The sequence below is a fragment of the Chlorocebus sabaeus genome, chromosome 23, assembly GCF_047675955.1.
Source record: "Chlorocebus sabaeus isolate Y175 chromosome 23, mChlSab1.0.hap1, whole genome shotgun sequence".
NCBI classification, from domain to species: domain Eukaryota; kingdom Metazoa; phylum Chordata; class Mammalia; order Primates; family Cercopithecidae; genus Chlorocebus; species Chlorocebus sabaeus.
In genome coordinates, this window is record NC_132926.1 from 30,356,513 (window position 1) to 30,378,592 (window position 22,080).

The 22,080-nt window shown below is 41.9% G+C and overlaps 1 protein-coding gene across 2 annotated transcripts in view; it reads right to left on the reverse strand.

Moving 5' to 3' along the window:
* G3BP1 (G3BP stress granule assembly factor 1) overlaps positions 1–13,032 on the reverse strand; it is a 39,767-nt gene extending 26,735 nt beyond the window's left edge. The window contains exon 1 of one of the 2 annotated variants that reach the window (XM_008015063.3): positions 12,892–13,032. The gene's annotated coding sequence lies outside the window, so the exon portion shown is untranslated. The remainder of the gene's footprint in view (positions 1–12,891) is intronic. The other variant, XM_008015062.3, reaches the window with a different exon arrangement.
* Between the last annotated feature and the right edge of the window lie 9,048 nt (positions 13,033–22,080).

Consider the following 22,080-nt stretch of genomic DNA (forward strand, 5'->3'; position numbering starts at 1 on the left):
TACTGAATAAAGAATACAAACTTTTTCCCAAATATTAAGTTTTTTAAGAGCAGAGACCATTTCTTACCCAACGTTTTGGCCCCAAAACTTAATGTCTGACACATAACAGACACAATTTTTTTATCCAACCTTCTCATACAAAGAGGTTAGAATTTGATATACTAGCAGAGTTGATTTCTGACCATCTAACTAACAAAACTGACTTACCAGATTTTCCAGCATTTAGATAACGTAACACTGTTTCTTTAATTATTAAAAAATGTTTGAGATTAGTCTGGGCAACAACAAAGCAAGACCCTATCTCTGAAAAAATGAAGAAGAAAATATTAGTTAAGTGTAGTGGCACATTCCTGTAAGTCTCAGCTACTCAGGTGGCTGGGGCAGGAGGAATGCTAGGGCCCAGAAGTTTGAGGCTGCAGTGAGCTATCATCATGCCACTGCACTTCGGCCTGGGTGCCAGAGCAAGACTCCATCTCAAAAAAATAAAGTATAAAAATAAACATAAATATAAGAACACTGGCCAGACACGGTGGCTCACGCCTGTAATTCCAGCACTTTCAGAGGCCAAGGTGAGCGGATCACAGAATCAAGAGATCAAGACCATCCTGGCCAACATGGTGAAGCACCATTTCTACTAAAAATACAAAAATTAGTCGACCGTGGTGGTATGCACCTATAATTCCAGCTATTCGGGTGGCTGAGGCAGGAAAACTGCTTGAACCCAGGAGGCGGAGGCTGCAGTGAGCCGAGATCGCACTACTGCACTCCAACCTGGGCGACAGAGCATGACTCTGTATCAAAAAAAAAAAAAAAAAAAGAATGTTTAGGTAAGTTCTTCACTGATCAAAGACCACACACTGAAAGTTTAGTGAATAATTTTGTTATTCTCCGTTAAAAAAAAATCTGGGCTAGACTTAGTGGCTCACGCCTATAATCCCAGCACTATGGGAGGCCAACACGGACAGATCACTTGAAGCCAGGAGTTCGAGACGAGCCTGGCCAACATAGTGAAACCCTGTCTCTCCTAAAAATACAAAAATTAGCCAGGCATGGTGGCAAACTCAGGAGGCTGAAGCACAAGAATCACTTGAACCTGTGAGGCAGAGGTTGAAGTGAGCCAAGATCGCACCACTGCACTCCAGCCTGGGTGACAGAGCAAGACACCACCTTTTAAAAAAAAAAAAAACCTGTTTCTTCTATCATTCACAGCAAAAAAAAAAAAAGGAAAATGTAAATTTTGGCAATTTGAATCTATATAGTGTAATAAATCCTAAAAAATTGTAAACCATCTCTCTGAAATCTTCATCTTTTCTGGTCCAAAAATAAAATACAAGCTATGAGAAATGTGAACATAATACCTCTTGAGAAAGAATTCTCACTCTTGTTCATCAACTCTCAATTCTATCACATTTAAAAATAATTAAGCAAATTTAAACAGATTAGTCACAGAAAGGCCGGGCGAGGTGGCTCACGCCTGTAACACCAGCACTTTGGGAGACCAACGCAGGCAGATCACGAGGTCAGGAGTTCGAGACCAACCTGACCAACATGGCGAAACCCCGCCTCTACTAAAATTACAAAAAATTAGCCAAGCATGGTGGCGTGCGTCCATAATCTCAGCTACTTGGGAGGCTGAGGCAGGAGATTCACTTGAACCCAGCAGACGGAGGCTGCAGTGAGCCGAGATCATGCCACTACACTCCAGCCTAGACAACAGAGCGAGACTCCATTAAAAAAAAAAAAAAAAAAAGATTAGTCACAGAAAAGACAGTTTTGCCAGTGACTAATCCGCTGTTACAGACATTTTATGAAATCTATGAATTACCTCTAGGGGGGAATAATTTTTAAATAAAAATGTATGCATTATCAATGAAAACACATGCTAGTATCAGAGGGGGAAAAAAGAAAATATATGCTAAAAATTTCCAAGATTCTCCCTCATTTATAAATACTCTCAGCACACTAAGTCCTTTTCTACAGAGGTTTTGAAAATTTCTACAACTATGGACTTTGGCTGTTCCTAATATAACGGCATACACCAATGCATGTTGAAATATAAATAATATTCTTAAGAATGATATACACTGGCCGGGCGCGGTGGCTCAAGCCTGTAATCCCAGCACTTTGGGAGGCCGAGACGGGCGGATCACGAGGTCAGGAGATCGAGACTATCCTGGCTAACACGGTGAAACCCCGTCTCTATTAAGAAATACAAAAAACTAGCCGGGCGAGGTGGCGGGCGCCTGTAGTCCCAGCTACTCGGGAGGCTGAGGCTGGAGAATGGCGTGAACCCGGGAGGCGGAGCTTGCAGTAAGCTGAGATCCGGCCACTGCACTCCAGCCTGGGCGACAGAGTGAGACTCCGTCTCAAAAAAAAAAAAAAAAAAAAAAAAAGAATGATATACGCTGATACCATTAACATCTACAAAGATCATGACCTTGAGTTTACCAGTTCTAACTGAACCATCCAAATTTAAGACAAAGTTTAAGAGTTGTTATCAAAGGCTACCTTTAACATGAGTAAAACATGACAAAAGAACTTTGAAATTGAGTGTTATTTTTAAATAGTGAATAAACATTTCAAAGACAACAAAAGGAAACCCCCAAAATTTATATAACCAATTCTCACTAAGGAAAATTCTCCAACACCATTCACTTGCTGTGACCTTGAGCTAGTAACTTAATCTCTCTGCACCTCAATTCTAACGTCTGTAAAATTAAAATCAGAATTATAGCAATTAAGTGCCTGACAGTAAGCAGGAAATGTTAGCTATTATTACTATCAGTATTAAAATTATTAACTATAATGAAGAAAACCATTTCTACATCCCACTCTCTTGTGTCACCTGGATGGGTATTTTCCTTATTCTCCTAGAGATTAAAATGGAAGAGTATTTCCTAAAGGAGTTAAAAAAAAAAAATCCCAAGCATCTAACATAAAACTTTATCTACCTTTTGGGTGAACTACAGCTGATCCTTCAACAAGGTAAGAATTAGGGGCATGGAGAGCCCAGAATTGAAAATCTGTGTACGACCTGACTCCTCAAAATTTTAACTACTAATGGCACGTTGGTGACCAGAAGCCTTACCAATAACATAACGAGTCATTTAACTATTTGTAGGTTATATTATATACTGTATTCTTATAATGAAGCTAAAGAAAATAAGAAAATCATATGCAAAATACATTTACAGTACTGTATATGTTTATGCTGTCTGTTTAAAAGACAAATCACCTCTCTGAAATGGCAGGTAACCACAGCTGCAGACCTCAACCTATGGTACAAATCAAGCAATTTAATATTTCCTTGTAATGTCATAATTTTTCTGTTTCTTGGGAGTGCTTTCAGAATCATTAGTGATACGTCGTATGGGTCCCATGGTGTTATTCAAGGCTTTCAGTATTGTATTAAACATGATGAGAAATACTCAAAGAAGAGAAATCACTTTTTACTGCATTTGAATTTACGGGAGAAAAGAACTGCTCACATAAAGATGATTAGCATCACACAGTGCTGTAAGCAAATTGCAGTATTTACAGGAGGTGGCTAGGGAAAAAAATTATAGTACAGTATATACTAAGGTTAATTTTATGCAGTTATAACTTAATACTGTATCTTTACATTTGTTGACATTTCTCTTGACTGCAAATGGTGCCCTGAATGGTCTCCAAGGGTTTGTGTGGGTTCATTTTGATACATTTTAACTCTGTAATAGATCTGTAATAGACTTGTGTATATTTTATGGTAGTAAATAACAGTATCCACATATATTTTATGCATTCATGACAAACCTTTTTCTCAATTTTTTTTATTATTTCTAGGCTATTCAGTTTGTGAGCTTTTTCAAATTGTTACAAATCTCCAAAAAACAATTTCCAAAATATTCATTGAAAAAAATCTGCTCAAGTGGACCTGAGCAGTTCATACCCATGTCTGTTCATGGTTCAACTGTACCACATGAACTTTCAAATTTTCCACTTGATCCCAAGTTTCCAGATTGCATAGTAACTTTAAAGAAACTCCCCATCAATAATTGTGCTGAAGTTAACATAAAAACGTTAAGGGTCTAAAGAACTATGAGCATTATCAGTCAGGCGCCATGGCTCACGCCTGTAATCCCATCACTTTGGGAGGCAGAGGCAGGCGATCACGAGGCCAGGAGATAGAGATCATCCTGGCTAACACCCGTCTCTACTAAAAATACAAAAAAACTGGCTGGGCATGGTGGCGGGCACCTGTAGTACCAGCTACTCAGGAGGCTGAGGCAGGAGAATGGCCTGAACCTGGGAGGCGGAGCTTGCAGTGAGCCAAGACTGCGCCACTGCACTCCAGCCTGGGTTACAAAGAGCTGGGCGGGCGGGGGGACAGGATTATCTATCTATGAGCATTATCTTCCAATTTTTAACGGACAGACGGGCAGGGAAACATGAAGGCAGACAATACTCCACCTGCATTTTAAATGGCAAAGCTCACTCTATAAAGTAGACAAATGCCTTCATAGCCCATTTTTAGTGCCAGTTTTATAAGAAAATATAATATATAATAAAAGATTAGTATCTAGAATGTATATAAAACTGCATACAAATCACTACAAGAATAACCCAAGAGAAAAACAGGTAAATGAAACGGAGTTGCCAATTCTCAGAAAAGTACTAAATGGACAGCAAACAAAACAGAGTCAGTAACCAGGAAAATGCAATTAATAAATTCTCTCACTTCTCACAGGAGATACCTTACAAGACATGCGCCAAAGTATTAAAATCTTCAGTCAACACCAAACATTGGCAACTAAGTAAAAAAAGAGCCTGCAGGACTGCTGAAGATGAAGTCTCAAATGGTACAACCACAGTGGAGAACAATTTTGCCGTTATTTAATAAAATCAAAAACACTCTGATGAAAATCTTGCAGTTCTCTTCTAGGTACGTATACAAAAGAAATTCACCCAGGACAAAACAAAGTCACACAAGACAAAAACAAGTAACTGTCACCTTATTTCTAAAGTACAACATTGGTAACAATCTACATGCCCATCAAATAAGGAATGGATATTAAGTTGTGGTTTACTGGCATTAGGGAAACCTCTATATCTAAGACAACCATATGAGAGCACTTTTAAGATTGAAAACAACTCCTATTAATTATGTCAGGTTAACTGAAATGAATCAGGAGTGTCCCTGGCAAACTAAGACATATGTCACCCTATTTATGCCTGCCAGAAAGTGAGCACAGAACTCAAAAACATTATTAAAAAGAAAAATCAGTTCCCAAATATGTACTGTGTGATAACATTACATATATTTAAAAGTGTTTTTAGTATACGCAAATACCAGGTATCGTACACAGATACACAGGCTGGACATAAAGAGACAAATGGATCCATGAAACAGAATGGAGTTCACTAACATATCCACACGGACAACTGTATTTCAAAAATTGCAAAGACAACTCAGTGGAAAAAGTACACTCTTTTCAACAACTGGTATTGAAACAATTAGATATCATATGGAAAAAACAAAAACAAAAACCAGAACCTCAATTCATGCCTCACACCACATACAAAATTTAACACAAAATGATTCAGTGTAATAAAAGTGTAAAACCCAAAACTAAACTTCTAGGGAAAACTTGCATGACACTAAGCAAAGATTTTAGACACACCAAAAGCAAATGAAGAAAGCAAACTGATCATGTAGACTGCCTCAAAATTAAAACCATCTGCTCTGCAAAGACCCCATTAAAAGAATGAAATGGCAAGCAGGCAAGCCACAAATTAGGAGTAAATATTTGCAAAGCATTTATCTGATTGATTGATTGATTGATTGATTGATTTTAGAGGGAATCTTCCACTGTCACCCGGGCTGGAGTGCAGTGGTGCTCACCGCAACCTCCACCTCCCAGATTCAAGCAATTCTCATGCCTCAGCTTCTCAAGCAGCTGGGATTACAGGCACGCACTACCACGCCCAACTAATTTTCGTATTTTTAGTAGAGATGAGGTTTCACCATGTTGCCCAGGCTGGTCTCGAACCCCTGGCCTCAAGAGATCCACCTGCCTCGGCCTCCCAAAGTGCTGGGATTACAGGTGTGAGCCACCACGCCCAACCCATATCTTTAATTTTTAAAAAACTCCTATCCAGAATATATAAAATACTCTCATGACTGTAATCCCAGCACTTTGGGAGGCCAAGGCGGGCAGATCACCTGAAGTCAGCAGTTCGAGACTAGCCTGCCCAACATGGTGAAACTCCGTCTCTACTAAAAATACAAAACTTAGCCGGGTACGGTGGTGGATGCCTGTAATCCCAGCCAACTCAGGAGGCTGAGACAGAAGAATCACCTGAACCCAGGAGGCAGGGGACGCAGTGGGCAGAGATGGCACCATTGCACTCCAGCCCGAGCAACAGGAGCTAAAGTCTGTCTCAAAAAAAATTAATTAAGTAACCAGTCCCATAAAACATGAGCAAAAGATTTAAAGATATTTCGCCAAAGAAATTATATGAATGCCAAATGAAAAATGCTGATCACTAGCAATTACAGAAATGCAAATTAAAACCTGTGAGGTACCACTAAACACCTGTCACAATGACTAAAATTAAAAAGACTGACCATACACACTGTTAGCCAACGTACTGGCAGAACCGGAATCCTCCAAACATTGCTGGCAGCAATGTAAAATGGTACAACCACTTTAGAAAACAGGGAGTTCCTTTAAAAGTTGGGCATACATCTACTACATGATCTAAACATTCCCCAATTAAGCATTTACCCAAGAGAAATAAAGGCATATACCCATACAAAGACTTGTACACAAAGTTCAGAAGCTTTATTCGTAATAGTCAAAAAGCTGGAAATACAGCTTTTGTGTTTCAATGCCCACCAACAGGTAAACCAATAAATTGTGATATACCTACACAACAGACTAGCACTGAGCAATTAAAAAAAGAACATCAGGTATTTACACAAAAATTCTAAAAAATGCAAAGTAATCTACAGTGATAGAAAGATCAAGGATTTCCTGCAGGGAGAAAGAAGGGTGGGAGCAACAAGCAAGAAAGAGGGAAAAGGAACATGAGAAAACTTTTGGGGGTAATGGATAGGTTCACAATCTTGATTGTGGTGATGGTTTCATGGGTATACGTTTTTTTAAAGAGTCTGCTATGTCGCCCAGGCTGGAGTGCAGTGGCAAGACCATAGGTCACTGCAGCCTCAAACATCTGGGCTCAAGTAATCCTCTCTGCCGCCTCAGTCTTTCGAGAAGCTGCGATTACAAAAGGTGTCTGAAATTATCAGGCAGTACATTTTAAAAACATGCAGTTTATGTCAATTATACCCCAATAAAGCTATTTTTAAAAATTACCCCATCAATAAAACAGCCTGGAAAGACGTGAAGAAGATCCCTGGAAGGAAGGGAATGGAAATCCATATAGAAAAAAAAGGAGTCTTAAACGGCAATGCAAAATGTCAAATGTTAATTCTGAGTACAATAGTATTTAAGTGGTCTTTTTACTTTAATGAAGTTGTCAAAAACACCAAGGAAAACAGCAAGTGTTTGTGTGTACCAACTTGAGCATATATTAAATTTTTGTAAATTTTGTTTCAGGATTATGCTATGTATTCAAAAATTTGATATTTGGTTCTCTAAATCGTAGGAATTTAGAAACAAAATATTTTCCCAGAACCAGAGTAATCTGAATACAGAAGCCAATGTCTGTGCTTAGAGTAAGAGAAGTTATCAACATCACTGGGCCTACTGTCAATCTATTTTTCCAAACTCTTCGCATTTACCACCTGTCACCATCCTTCAAAATTCTTCCTGACAGCTCCCTGGAGAAATGGTTAATTCTGGACCTGAGATAGGCAAAATACAAGATAAGCCTGAAATAACTGGTAATTAATGAAAGAAAAAACATGCTTTCAAAAAACAGAAAAGACAGGGAAGTGTCAAAAGGACAAAAGAGCCAAAAAAAAAAAAAAGCTGGAACAACATGAACAACAAAATAATCTGTGGCCCGCACAGTGGCTCACACCCGTAATCCCAGCACTTTAGAGGCCAAGACAAGAGGATTGCTTGAGCCCAGGAGTTCGAGACCAGCCTGGACGATATTTTATAAAAATATAAAATAAATAATCAAAAATAAGTAAATATCAGCAAGGATAATTGTGGATTACCACCCAAAGAATAAAATTAATATCGATGGTCTATAGTGATATAAATGAAAAAAAGAAAAAATATGAAGAATACACAAATCTTCCTTACAGGAAATTTATACTGTAGAAGGAATGAGGGAAATTAAAAAAAAAAAATCACCATTAGAACTCAACAGTAATAATAGCAGTAATAATAGCAACAATAATAATCTTGTCTAAGATCCATTAAAATGCTAAAATTAATGAGGGGAACTTTATTTGCTTGGCTTCGAAGCATCTCCCCCAAAATACTAAGGGTAGCTTCAATATATGTCCACAAATTCCCATCTCCTCCCTCTAGAAAGTAGAGCCTAATTCCCCTCTCTCCTTGAGTGCGAGCTGGACTTGGTGACTAGCATCTAAGAAATAGTATGTGACGGGGAAAAAATACTAACCTGACAGATTAACCAAATCATCAGGTTAAATTCATTCAACCAGTTATATATTATGGACACCCAATATGTGATAAAGGTAATTTCTGTGGTATTCTTCCCCAAAAAATCCGTAACTTCAGTCTAATCATAACATCAAATCCAAATGAGATCAAGTGTCATGGTCATGAAAGACAAGAGGCAAGACAAACTGACACAGATCAGGAGACTACATACAATGTGGCATCTTGAACTGGATCCTAGAACAGAAAAAGGACATTACTAGAAAAACTAAGGAAATCCAAATAAAGTCTTTCATTAACAGTATTTTATCAATGTCAATTTCTCAGTTCTGCTAAATGTACCTTGATTATGTAAGATGTTAACACTGGATAATGGGTATGTTAAGACCTCTCTATTACAACTCTTCCAGAAATCTGATTTTATCTCAAAAATACCATTTTCCTGAAAGAAAAAAAACTTCAGGAATAAGAATACTTAACAACTATCTTTTATCTCAGTGTATCCCTTCCCCACTCTGAAGTTAAAACCTACTCAGGTTCATAAAGAAAAACCTTCATTCTTTCTCATCAAGTGAAAATATATGTTACAGTTAATACTAATGCTCATCGACAAAATTCTTAAACCGATGATCAAGACAGGTGGATACACTCCAGGGAAATCTAGGCGACCTCAGAGTGCAGAAACAAGGGTGTACTTAAGGCACAGCCTATAGCTTTGCAGAAACAGCATATGGGAGAAGCCTGCAAGAGCAGGTAGGTGTCACACTCATACATTCCAGATTCAAAATCCCTCTAAGTTTTTTAAATTAAGGAAATAAGCTGACTATAGTACCCTATTAGGTACCACATGCTCTTCAAAACAGTTTTGACAATTCGGTTTCAGAGCGCCAATTCACTTTTTAGTATAAGTATGGTAATACCACAGGTGTGAAAGCACTTTCAAAATACGCAAAGGGTTACACAAATACATAATCATGCTTTATATAGCCAATGAAGTTAATAGCCACCAAAGATTACACCCCGACAAAGTAGATGTGTATACCATCCAGGAAGCCAAATTTATCTCAATCATCTTTAATCTTTACTTTTTATTAAGTACCTAAGATACAACACACGTACCAAAAACGTATTACATGACAGACTGGCCATCTGACAGAAGAGGGACTCTATCACAAAGTCGCCTGAAGACCTTATTTACTAAGCTACAGGCTGTGAGGGCAATTTTTTTGAAATTGCTTTCCACCTTGTAAGACAGAATATTAAGACACTATTCATGTGTTAAGACATTATTCATGTGGATGAATTATTCCTACTCTTAACCTTATCACCTGGTTTGCAATTTGGCCTTCCCAACTAAAGACAGACAGGATGTCCAAGAATACTCAAAAAAAAAAAAAAAAAAAAAAGTAAATAGCTGATTTCTGAGATGTAAAATTATAAACCTAGTTTGCCACCACATTGTGATCACCAACTACATGTAAGATAACAGTTGCTGAATCTAAATTTAACTCCAGGGCTTGGAAAGGCAGTACTGCACTACCAAAGGTTTTTCCCACTTGCCGTTGACAAATTACTGGGGGGGCGGACGAGGCTTCCTTTCTCTTTTTTTTTTTTTTTTTTTTTTGACCTACCTACTTCCACAATTATTCATTCTTCTTCCTAAAGTCAGTAATAGTTTTGTCCAAGGAAGCCAAAGCACAATATAATTAAACAAACAACATACAATGCCTATTTGAATTCTGAAACAAAAAAAAATCAATTTGCAAACTGTTAAAAGACCAAGTGGGTACTTTTATCAGACTGACAAAAATAAAAAATTGTAAAATTGGCTTTAGTCACAAATGTAAGCTTTATGTTAAATTTTATCTTTTAACACAAACCCCATCAGTCCCAAGGACGATATAAAATTCACAAACTTTTACAAAAACTTAAAACTGCCTTCTGCCGTTCACTTTCTATGCAAAATACTAGAACGAGTGGGGGAAAAAAAGAAAAACCATAAGTTACAAAAGAAAAACTGCTCTAAGTAGGTCACAAACCAACATTACCAAAATCTCCTAATGTTCCCTGGTGGACTGTCAGCTGAGAACAGCAAACTGAGTTAAACAAAGAACTGTCTACTTTTCTACCTGTAAGAGGTACAAAAGCTAGACTTTTCTACCGGTAAGCAGCTCCAACAAAACTGACGTATGACTTAGTAGGGATGTAGGGCGGCCTTGCCAAGCCTTACATTACCACAACTTGCTTCAACTCACTAGTTCCTGATAAAGGAATGCACAAGTGATCAGCTGGAGCACTAGTCTGTGAAATAATCACGTAATTTGCATATTCCTGCCCAAGTGATAACCATTTGCCTGAGGCCAAGAACTGTACTTTTTTTTTTTAATATTTTAAGTAGAAACTAACAAAATTTTCCCTCAATAATGCGTAAGGTAATTTCATTCTATTTTGCCTCAAGCAGTAATAAAATTAGCTGGACTCAAGCTTTAACAGTTTAAATGCAGATCATTCTAGTGTTTTTCCATTTGACAACTTAAATTGCTCGTCTTTAAGTCTAAGTTAAAATGCTAATACAATAGTTAACCAGTCTGTAACCGCAGGTAACCGGAATTGCTACACCAGGAAAGTTCCAAGTAAATGTTACTTGGAACATTGTTATATTATAACGCATAACAGCTTCTCTAGAAAGAGTTTCTAGAACATGTTTATAGAAACGTTTATGTTTATAGAAGCGTTTCTATAACATAGGAAGATTTATTTCACTAAGCCAAGGAGTATGCTGGCTTTTAAATAACCTAAAATATGGTAACTCTACTAGAAAAATATAATCTCAAGTGTCTGAAGAAAAGCATCCTGTTTCTGCATATACACAGGAACCCAGCAGAGTAAATGCCAAATAAACGGAGTGTGTACACAAACTTTCATCCACTGATCTCGACTGTCACAGTTTTTTCCAAGACATCTCCAACACCAGTAATTCAGCCAGGGTGACACGCGCCACACAGATCAAATGTATATCGTAACTGGGCGCCATCCTTTCCATTCCAATTCCGTATTTTAACCCACAGATGCTAGTGAGATCTGAAACTCGTTGCTTTGTACCTCACTTCCTTCAACTATAAAGTTAATCTTCTCAAGGTCTTTCTCCAAAAGCCTCCTCCAATTAAAAAAAAAAAAAAATAGAGAAAAAAAATTCAACGTCTAAAACCGGAGCCTAACTTCCCGCTGGCGGGAATTTCCCATCAGCAATCTGAGTTTCAAACCCGATGAGGTACACAGTCCATGTTCATTTGCACTTACTCATCGTTTTCCCTACTTTTTTCCAGAAGTTACTGTGGCGGCACATCTACCCACGGCCTGTACGAATACACGTAGAAAAGAAGCCCAAACCCTTTTCCTTTGTCACATTCCCACTACCAACCCCTGTCTCCCTGGAAGCCCAGACTAGCCCAAGTACAAACGCGGCTGCAGCCTGCACGGCAGGTGGCCTTTTGAGGCTGATGCTGTCCCGAGGGACAAGTGCTCTGGAGGCAAAGAATAAAACAGGCTTGGGAAGCGGGGGACTTGGAGTCAGAGGGCCCGGCGTCAGCAAATCCCCGCCCTTCCCGTGCGTGCCTGTGACCCCGCTCTCCAGACCCTTGCTTTGGGCCCCTACGGAAGGAGGACAGTCGTACCCACCTCGCCGGTTCACTGCGACAATCAAATGAAAGGCAGAAAAGCGGCTCCGCACAGTGCCGGGCACACAGCGAGAGCGTGGAAAGAATACTGGTGGTTACTATCACTCCGTGCACTCGCTGCTCCCTTTCCTCCCTGCAAAACTGAAGGCAGTTCTGCGGCGCGCGGACCACAAGACTCGAGACTTTAGTGCTGCACCCACCCTTAAACGAAAGCCTCCTTCTGGTCCGAACCGACTGGATCTCTTGGCCAGGGGACGAAAACACTCCGCAGACGCGGGGCGGAGAGGGTGGCGGGCGGGAAACGCTGGTCGCAGAGCCCCTAGCCCCCGAGACCGCCCTGGGGCCCGGGCGGCGGCCGCGACTCACTCCCGCCCCGCGTGGCCGTTGGATGCAGCACGCGCACGCGGCGGACACGGCCACGCGCCCCAGTCGGGAGGGGAGGGGGAGCGGAGAGCCGCCGCGCTCCCGTCCGTCCGCCGCGCGCGCCTGCGGCCGTTGGGGTGGGGGTGGGGGTGGGGGACGCGCCTGGCGCGGCCGCTGCGAGCGCCACTCTGATTTCTCCCTCTCACAATTGCCGCGGCTCGGCTTAGTCCTCTGGCTGCCCTGCCCCGCCCACACCCCTGCGTACCTACCTGGTTGAGCTGGAGAGGAACTAGCTCTGCTCCACAGCACCAAGGATAGCAGGAACCCCTCACGCAACTGCGTCCGCACACACGCGTGCTCCGCCGCCGGTCTATATAGCTGCCACTCACCCTAACTTGTTGCAGCCAGGTCGGGCGACGGGATGACCAATCCCGACCGCGTCCTCCGGGCTCTTCGAACAGCAATTGGGTACTTACTCGGGATGAAGGCGTGGCTCTTGATTGGCTTTGACTCATGCCTATGAGACTGTGAGGATCTCGTTTCCCTAGTAACAGATCGGCACTAAGAGAGACCAATAACCGAAAAGTACAATAGAAAGGCGGGTGAGCAGTTCTTTGACTGATACCCAGAGTAGCCAATAAATATGCGGGGCTGCTCTTATTCGTTAACACGTCTTCCCCTGGGCGGAGATCCGTTTTCCATGCAGGAGCGGTTGCGCCACAAGGTGGGGCCCGTGTACTTTGGGGAAGTAAACCCCTAGCAACTAGGAGGCGGGCGCCCGAGAGGCCAAGACAGCCTGTGGCCAATCGCAATGCCGGAAGGAGCTGATAGACACGGAGGTTGCGCTGCTCGGAAGAGACCGAGCCCCAGGGCGACCGTGCCCTCTGGGCGGTTGTGAGGCTATGCAGGCTGTGGCTTCTGCCCTCTTTCCTTTCTTTCCCTGACTTGCTGGGTCCGGGCTCTGAGGCGTGTACACCGCCTTTTCTGCACAGTTTGGTACCTGTGGGGAACCAAGTGGCAAAGTTTCCCGGGTTGATTTCTTTTTATTACAACTTTTTTCTTACATACGAGGGCCAAGGGCCTTGCTGCCCTCACCATTACTCAGCACTGCTGCGGGGCAGGGGAAGGAAAGTCGCTCCTGCGCCGCCTGCGGGCTCCCGCCGGAAGGTCGCCAGTGGAAGCGCCTGGGAGCGCGCCCTTCCGCCAGGCGCTTCCGGGCGGGTGCTGCGAGGCGGCCGCGGGCGTGTGGCGAGGCTCCCTTTGTGGCGGCTGAGGCACGGTGGTCCGCACGTGCTCCAGTGTAGTTTGGGCCCTCGCTCCACGTCCCGAGCCGCGCCACTATTGTTCAGCCTCCCATTGCCGCGGATGGGGGCTTATTCTCGTCGTTACGCCTTTAAAGGGCAACTCATCCCCTCCTCCTGGCGTCTCAGGCACTGGCCGGGCTATAACTCATGGCTGGGCGGCCCTGCGTGGGTCGCCGTGGGCATTTTCTGTGGAAATAGCTTTGGTTCCCAGCCGTCAGGCACAGACACGCCCCGGTTTGTTTTCGTTCAGGCATGTGACCAGGCGGGAGGGTCTCCCGCGGAGTTTCACTGAGAATTTTGGAAATGAAGCACGTGGAGCGCCTATGTAGGGGTAGAGAGGCCGAGCTGAAAGGAGCACGGGCGCCGGCCTCAGCCTTTGGGGAGCCGGGCCCGCTCGCCTCCCTGCGTCTGGCTAGCCCGAGCCTGGAACTCGGGAAGCCCAGGAGCGAAGTGAAAGCCCCTTCTGGTCTCTCAGGGCTCCACTCCCGCAGCAGCCCGGCTCCGTCGGCATCAGTGGAGCCCCAGGCCTGGGTCCGAGTTGAGCGAGACGCTGCCCTGGCTCGCGATTGCCCGGGCGCTCCCAAAACCAGGGAACAGTCCCCAGGAGAGAAGTCCCTGAAGTTTCCTGGAGCAGGGAATCTCCAAGATCCTGTTCTGCAAAGGAATCTGGACTTTATTCTAAGGGCCGTGGAGAACCCCTGCAAAGTTTTTTAAAAGGTAGACTAAGAGATTGGCAGTTCACAATATGACTCTTCAAATTGAAACACTAAGAAGATTGGCAACACTTAACATTTACAGATTAGTAATTTAACCCAGGTGACCCGCGATGAGGGACATGGCTACCCTTCATTTTTGGAGGGAATTTTAAGTGATACAGTTTTTTTTTTTTTTTTTTTTGAGATGGATTCTCACTCTGTAGCCCAGGCTGGAGTGCAATGATGTGGTCTCGGCTCTCTGCGACCTCCGCCTCCTGAATTCAAGCGATTCTGCTGCCTCAGCCTCCCGAGTAGCTGGGATTAAGGGAGGAGACTACCCCTCCTATCGTCTGATGCCCAATTTCTGCCTCCAAAGAAAGAAGAAGTAAAAACTAAAAGGCAGAAAGAAATCCACAGGCAGCCAGCCCGGTGCAGCACCCTGAGCCTGGAAAAGATTGACCCCTGACCTAATTGATTTTGTTATCTATAGATTACAGACATTGTATAGGAATACACTGTGAAAATCCCTATCTTGTTTTGTTCCCATTTAATTACCAGTGAATGCAGCCCCCAGTCACGTACCCCCTGCTTGCTTAATCAATCACGACCCTCTCACAGTGCACCCCCTTAGAGTTGTGAGCCCTTAAAAGGGACAGGAATTGCTCGCTCGGGGAGCTCGGCTCTTGAGACAGAAGTCTTGCTGATGCCCCTGGCCGAATAAACCCTTTCCTTCTTTAACTCGGTGTCTGAGGAGTTTTGTCTGCCGCTTGTCCTGTTACATTTCTCGGTTCCCTGACCGGGAAGCGAGATGAATGGTGGATGGTCAAGGCAACTCCTTAGGCGCATTAAGCCTGCCCTGCGGGGAACATCCCTGCGGGGGACTCCAACCAGCCGGAGAGCTGAGAGCGCTCCCCGGTAGGCATTTGCCCTGGTGGTACGCTTCTCCAGAGCAGTGTGTGGCAGGCTCCCGTGGAGGATCAACACAGTGGCTGAACACCAGAAAGGAACGGGCACTTGGAGTCTGGACATCTAAAATTTGGTAAGACTAGTCTTTGAAACTTGCCCACTCCCTTTGAGTGGAAGTGTGGCCTGATCACCCATGGCGTGCCTTTATTGGCACTTTGGTTTTGATTTTGATTTGGTTTGAGTTGCTTGACAGGACCGGTCTTGGGAACTTGTCCACTCCATTTGAGGGGAAGCGTGAGCTGATCACCGACGGTGTGCCTGTACCGGCACTTTGGTTTTTGTTTTTGACTTGATACTTTGGTGTTGGTTTTGACCTGGCTTGGATTCCTGGATACTCTGATTTTGGTTTTTATTTTGGTTTGGTGTAAACTACAAAAGTGTGTGTGTGCCCTTTTTACCCGTTCTTTGTTTTGTGGTGTGCATGTGGTGTTAGCGTGGTGTTTTGTCTAGAGGAAACATGGGTAAGGCACAAAGTAAGCCCACTCCACTAGGAACTATGTTGAAAAATTTCAAAAAAAAAAAGATTTAAGGGAGACTATAGAGTACTATGACACCAGGAAAACTTAAAACTTTGTGTAAGATAGACTGGCCAGCATTAGAGGTAGGTTTGCCATTAGAAGGAAGCCTGGACAGGTCCCATGTTTCAAAGGTATAGCACAAGATAACATGTAAGCCGGGGAACCCAGACCAGTTCTTGTACATAGACACTTGGTTACAGCTGGTTTTAGACCCCTGCCCCCAACGCACAGTGGTTGAGAGAACAGCAGCGTAAGCGGCTGGCAGAGGCAAGGAAAGACCAGCAGAGAGAGAGAAAGGAAAGAGAGGGAAAGAGGCAAAGACAGAGAGAGGAAGAGACAGACAAAGAGGGAGTCAAGGGGAGAGAGAGAGGGAGAGACAGAGGCAAAAGGAAAGTCAAAGAGAGAAAGAAAGAAGGAGAGAAATAAGTAGTTAAGAAAAAAGAAAAAAAAAGTACCCTATTCCTTTAAAAGCCATCATACCAATTCTAATTTGGACAAAACAAGGTCTTATGAATAGCAAAGGATAATTAAAATCCCAAACTACAAGGTTTTCAACAAAAGTAAAGTTTGCTAAAAGTTAACAATGTAACATGTATTATAGTAACTTATATTCTTGTGGCCTTAGATAGTCTAGTCCACAGACACAAAAAAATGTTCGCTTTGGAAAAGAATGGTTATCATCTTCGGGAAAAAAAGGGGAAAAAAGGGGGGGGGGGGCGGAATTCATATAAAAGGAGTGTTTTATGGTAAATTCTTGTCCTGAAATAAATTAACTGGTTATTTAAAGAAATAAATGTTTGTAATAAGTCAGAAAGTTAAGGCATGTCGAAAAATTGCCTGTAAAAGTCGTGGAGAAAAAAAATTATTTTAAAAAGTGTGTTAAAAAAGAATTTATGCAAAAAATGTTTTATAATTTAAAAGTAACTAGGCCTCCTGAATGTAAAACTATTGGGGGAAAAAAACAGTTTATGTGCAAGGTGTATAAGAAAAGCAAAATATACCTTTGGTAAAAGGATTATAAGGAGGCATAAGACTGTACGTTTTTACCTACATTAAAAAGTTAAAAAAATTTTTTTTTGTTTTGAAGGTTTAAGCAAGTTTGAAAACGTTAATTGTAAAGAACATTCTGTGTGTAAGCATATGAGCTAAAGTTAAAGAAGTATCATCCAGTTTTTCTGTGAACTGGACATTAAAGTAAAAGCATAACAGGTTTTTCTTAAAGCACCAACCTGTTCTTTAGGAAAAATTATAAAAGATTAAAAAGAGTCTATAAAATCTTACCTTATGGTCAAACATTAAAAATTAAATATATCTACAAGGTTTTATTAAAATTAGGTTTAACATTAATGGCACACTAATATAAAGATAACCTTTAGCTTATCTGGTGTAAAAATCATACAAGAAGCATTGTTAAATGTAAAATGGTATTTGGCTTTCTTTGGTTTAAAAACTAATAAAAATAGGTGCTAAAGGAAATTTCTCAGTAAAAAGGCACTAAGGACTATAAAGTCCACTCCCAAGGTCCCCACATTTAAAACAAAAGGTCAATTTCTCAAAAATTATATACTTGGTTTATCTTCCACTTTCCTTTCTTGCAAAAAAAAAAACAAAAAAACAAAAAAAAACTAAAAGTCTTTTAGCACATGTACCACCCCTAGAATTTCCAGTAAACCAGCACCAGCCTGAAGATCACATTCTCATCGAAAGGTGGAAAGCAGAAAAACTCGAGCCAGCCTGGGAAGGACCTTACCTTGTGCTGCTAACCACCAAGACTGCTGTTCATACAGCATAAAAAGGATGGACTCATCACACCCGAGTCAAGAAAGCGCCTACCCCTCCAGAGTTGTGGGCCATAGTCCCAGGGGAAAACCCTACCAAACTAAAACTAAGAAAAATTTAATTATTTTAGTGTATTCTATTACTCTTTCTTCTTTCCTCATTCTATTGCTGACCATCTAGTTATTAATATAACCAAGTCAATTTCGCCACAAACTATTGCATTTAATGCTTGCCTTGTTATACCCTGTGAGGACTTGCCAAGTCAAAGACAGCTTTCTACTTCAGAAAAGTACTTCTGTCCCTTCTGACTCTCCTCAGACTAGGCATTAGTAAACTAGGACTATTTAATCTGAGGAGATTTTGATAAAGACCCCAGTGCCAATCATGAGTGTTGCCCCCCGATGTAGAGCTTTCATGCCATAGTTGGTCCAACGTTCTGTGGACCACTAAAGAGCAAGGATGGACTGCCCCAACTGGTTTTTGTAATTTCCCTAAAACTATACATTTATTTTACTAGAGGATCATAGAAGTTAAAGACTTAAACGTTAGCAATTAAGACAGGATACCAAGATGCAAATGCCTGGTTAAAATGGATCAAATATTCCATCTGCACGTTAAACAAAAGCAATTGTTATGCTTGTGCACATGGCAGGCCAGAGGCCCAGATTGTCCCCTTTCCACTAAGGTGGTCCTCCAGTTGACCAGGTGTGGGCTGCATGGTAGCTCTTTTCCAGGATTCTACAGCCTGGGGTAATAACTCATGCCAAGCTCTTTCTCTGCTATATCTCAAAGTCCGGCACACAGCGTTTCAGCCCCTGAGGGCCATCCAGCTTCCGTCTCCCAATATTAAGTTCACTTCGTGTCTCTCACGATGGGGAGGAAACTTAGCATTCCTTGGAGACCTGAAAGGATGCAGTGAGCTTAAGAATTTTCAAGAACTTATCAATCAGTCAGCCCTTGTTCATCCCTGAGCAGATGTGTAGTGGTATTGTGGTGGACCTCTACTGGGCACTCTGCTGAATAACTGTAGTGGCACTTGTGCTTTAGTCCAATTGGCTATCCCTTTCACCCTGGCATTTCATCAACCAGAAGGAAAAAATAATAATAAGACATCATAAAGCGAGGGAAGCCCCTTATGGGTCTTTCGACTCTCATGTCTATTTAGATGCAACTGGAGTCCCACGAGGAATACCAGATCAATTTAAAGCTTGAAATCAAATAGCTGCAGGATTTGAGTCAGTATTTTAGTAGGTGACAGTTAATAAAAATGTAGATTAGATAAACTACATCTATTTACAACCAACAGCAATGAGCTTTTCATGAGTTAAAAGAAAAACTCATGTCGGCCCCAGCCCTGAGACTACCTGACCCGACAAAACTCTTTACACTCTGTGTGTCAGAAAGAGAAAAAATGGCAGTTGGAGTTTTAACCCAGACTGTGGGGTCCTGGCCAAGGCCAGTGGCCTATCTTTCAAAAACAACTAGACAAGGTTTCCAAAGGCTGGCCCCCAGGTGTAAGGGCCCTAGCAGCAAAGGCCCTGTTAGCACAAGAAGCAGATAAACTAACCCTTAGGCAACACCTGAATATAAAGACCTCCCATGCTGTGGTAACTTTAATAAACACCAAAGGACATCATTGGTTAACAAATGCTAGATTAACCAAGTACCAAAGCTTGCTATGTGAAAATTCCCACATAACCACTAAAGTTTGCAACACCCTAAACCCCACCACCTTGCTCCCAGTATCAGAGAGCCCAGTTGAACATAACTGTGTAGAGGTGTTGGACTCAGTTTATTCTAGCAGGCCCAACCTCCGACACCATCCTTAAACATCAGTAGACTGTGAGCGGTATGTCGACGGGAGCAGCTTCGCCAACCCCTGCAAAGTGACTCTGAAGAAGACGATAAGCCCTGCTTCAGTCACACGCGGAAGCTTACTGGTCCATGCACGGCCAAAGCATGAGGAAACTCATTGCGGGACTCATTTTCCTTAAAATTTGGACTTGTACAGTAAGGACTTCAACTGACCTTCCTCAGACTGAGGGCTGTTCCCAGTGTATACGTCAAGTCACTGAGGGTAGGACAAAAGGTTGCTATGGTCCTATTATTTTACGGTTACAAGTGTGCTGGAACTCTAAAAAGAACTTGTTTGTATAATATTATTCTATACAAGGTATGTAACCCAGGAAATGACCAACCTGATGTGTGTTATGACCCATCTGAGCCTCCCATGAGCACAGTTTTTAAAATAAGATTAAGAACTGAAGACTGGTAGGGGTTCATAAACGATATGAGTACAGTGTTAGCCAAAACAGGGAAAAAAAAAAAAAAAGGTGCCCAAACAGGTCACCTGAAAATTTGATGCCTGTGCTGTCATTAATAGTAATAAGTTAAGAATAAGGTGTGGTTCTCTTAATTAAAAGAGAGGCTATATGGCAGAAAATAAGTACATCTGTCATAAATTAGGACTATGTGGAAATAAATGTAAATACTGGTCTTGTGTCATTTAGGCCACTTGGATTTAAAAAAAAATGATGAAAAGGATCCAGTCCACCTTCAGAAAGGAAAAAATGACTCTTCCTGTACTAAGGGTCAATGTAACCCCTTAGAGCTAGTAATAACCAATCCCCTTGATCCTCACTGGAAAAAAAGAGGAGCGTGTGACCTTAGGAATTGACGGGGTCAGATAGGGTCCTCCAGTAAATATCTTGGTTCAAGGAGAAGTTTACAAATGCTCTCCTGAACCAGTGTTTCAAACTTTCTATGATGAATTAAATGTGCCAGTACCAGAAGTTCCAGGAAAAACAAGAAATTTGTTTTTGCAATTAGCCAAGCATGTACCACAGTCTCTCAATGTCGCTTCATGTTATGCATGCGGAGGAACTGTAATAAGAGATCAATGGCCATAGGAAGCCCGAGAATTAGTACCTACAGACCCAGTTCTGATGAATTCCCAGCTCAAAAGAATCACCCTGATAATTTCTGGGTCCTAAAATCCTCAATTATAGGACAATATTGCATAGCTAGAGAAGAAAAAGAATTAACTCACCCTGTAGGATGACTTAGTTGTCCAAGGCAGAAACCATATAATGGTACCACAAAAACAGTCACTTGGTGGAGTTAAAAATCACACAGAGAGAAATCAATTTAGTAAATTCCCAAAGTTGCAAACCGTGTGGACCCACCCGGAGTCCCACCGGGACTGGACAGTCCCCACTGGATTATACTGGGTATGTGGGCATAGAGCTCATGCCAAATTACCTGACCAGTGGGCAGGTAGTTGTGTTATTGGCACTATTAAACCATCTTTCTTCCTATTGCCCATAAAAACAGGCGAACTCCTGGGCTTCCCTGTCTAGCTTCCTGCAAAAAGAGAAGCAGAGCTATAAGAAATTGAAAAAAAAAAAAAAAAAGATAAATGGCCCCCTGAGAGAATCATACAATATTATAGGCCTGCTACTTAGGCACAAGATGGCTCGTGGGGATACTGGACCCCCATTTACATGATCAACTGAATCACGGTTACAAGCTGTCTTAAAAATAATCACTAATAAAACCAGCAGAACCTTGACTATTCTGGTCCAGCAAGAAACTCAGATGAAAAATGCTATCTATCAAAATAGATTAGCTCTCGACTACTTGCTAGCAGCTGAAGGAGAGATCTGTAGGAAATTTAACCTTACTAATTGCTGCCTACACATAGATAATCAAGGGCAAGTAGTTGAAAACATAGTTAGAGATATGACAAAACTGGCACATGTGTCCATGCAAGTGTGGCATAGATTTGATCCTAAGGCCATGTTTAGAAAATGACTCCCAGTGCTAGGAGGATTTAAAACCCTTATAATAAGAGTTATAATAGTAATAGGAACCTACTTACTGCTCCCTTGTTTGCTACCTGTACTTCTTCGAATGATAAAAAGCTTCATCGCTACTTTAGTTCACTATAATGCACAAGTGTGCTATATGAATCACTATCAATCTGTCTTGCAAGAAGACATGGGTAGTGAAAATGAAAGTGAGAACTCCCACTAATAAAATGAATGAGAGTCTCAAAAGGGGGGATTAAGGGAGGAGACTACCCCTCATATCATCTTATGCCCAATTTCTGCCTCCAAAGAAAGAAGTAGTAAAAACCAAAAGGCAGAAATGAAATCCACAGGCAGACAGCCAGGCACTGCACCCTGGGCCTGGTA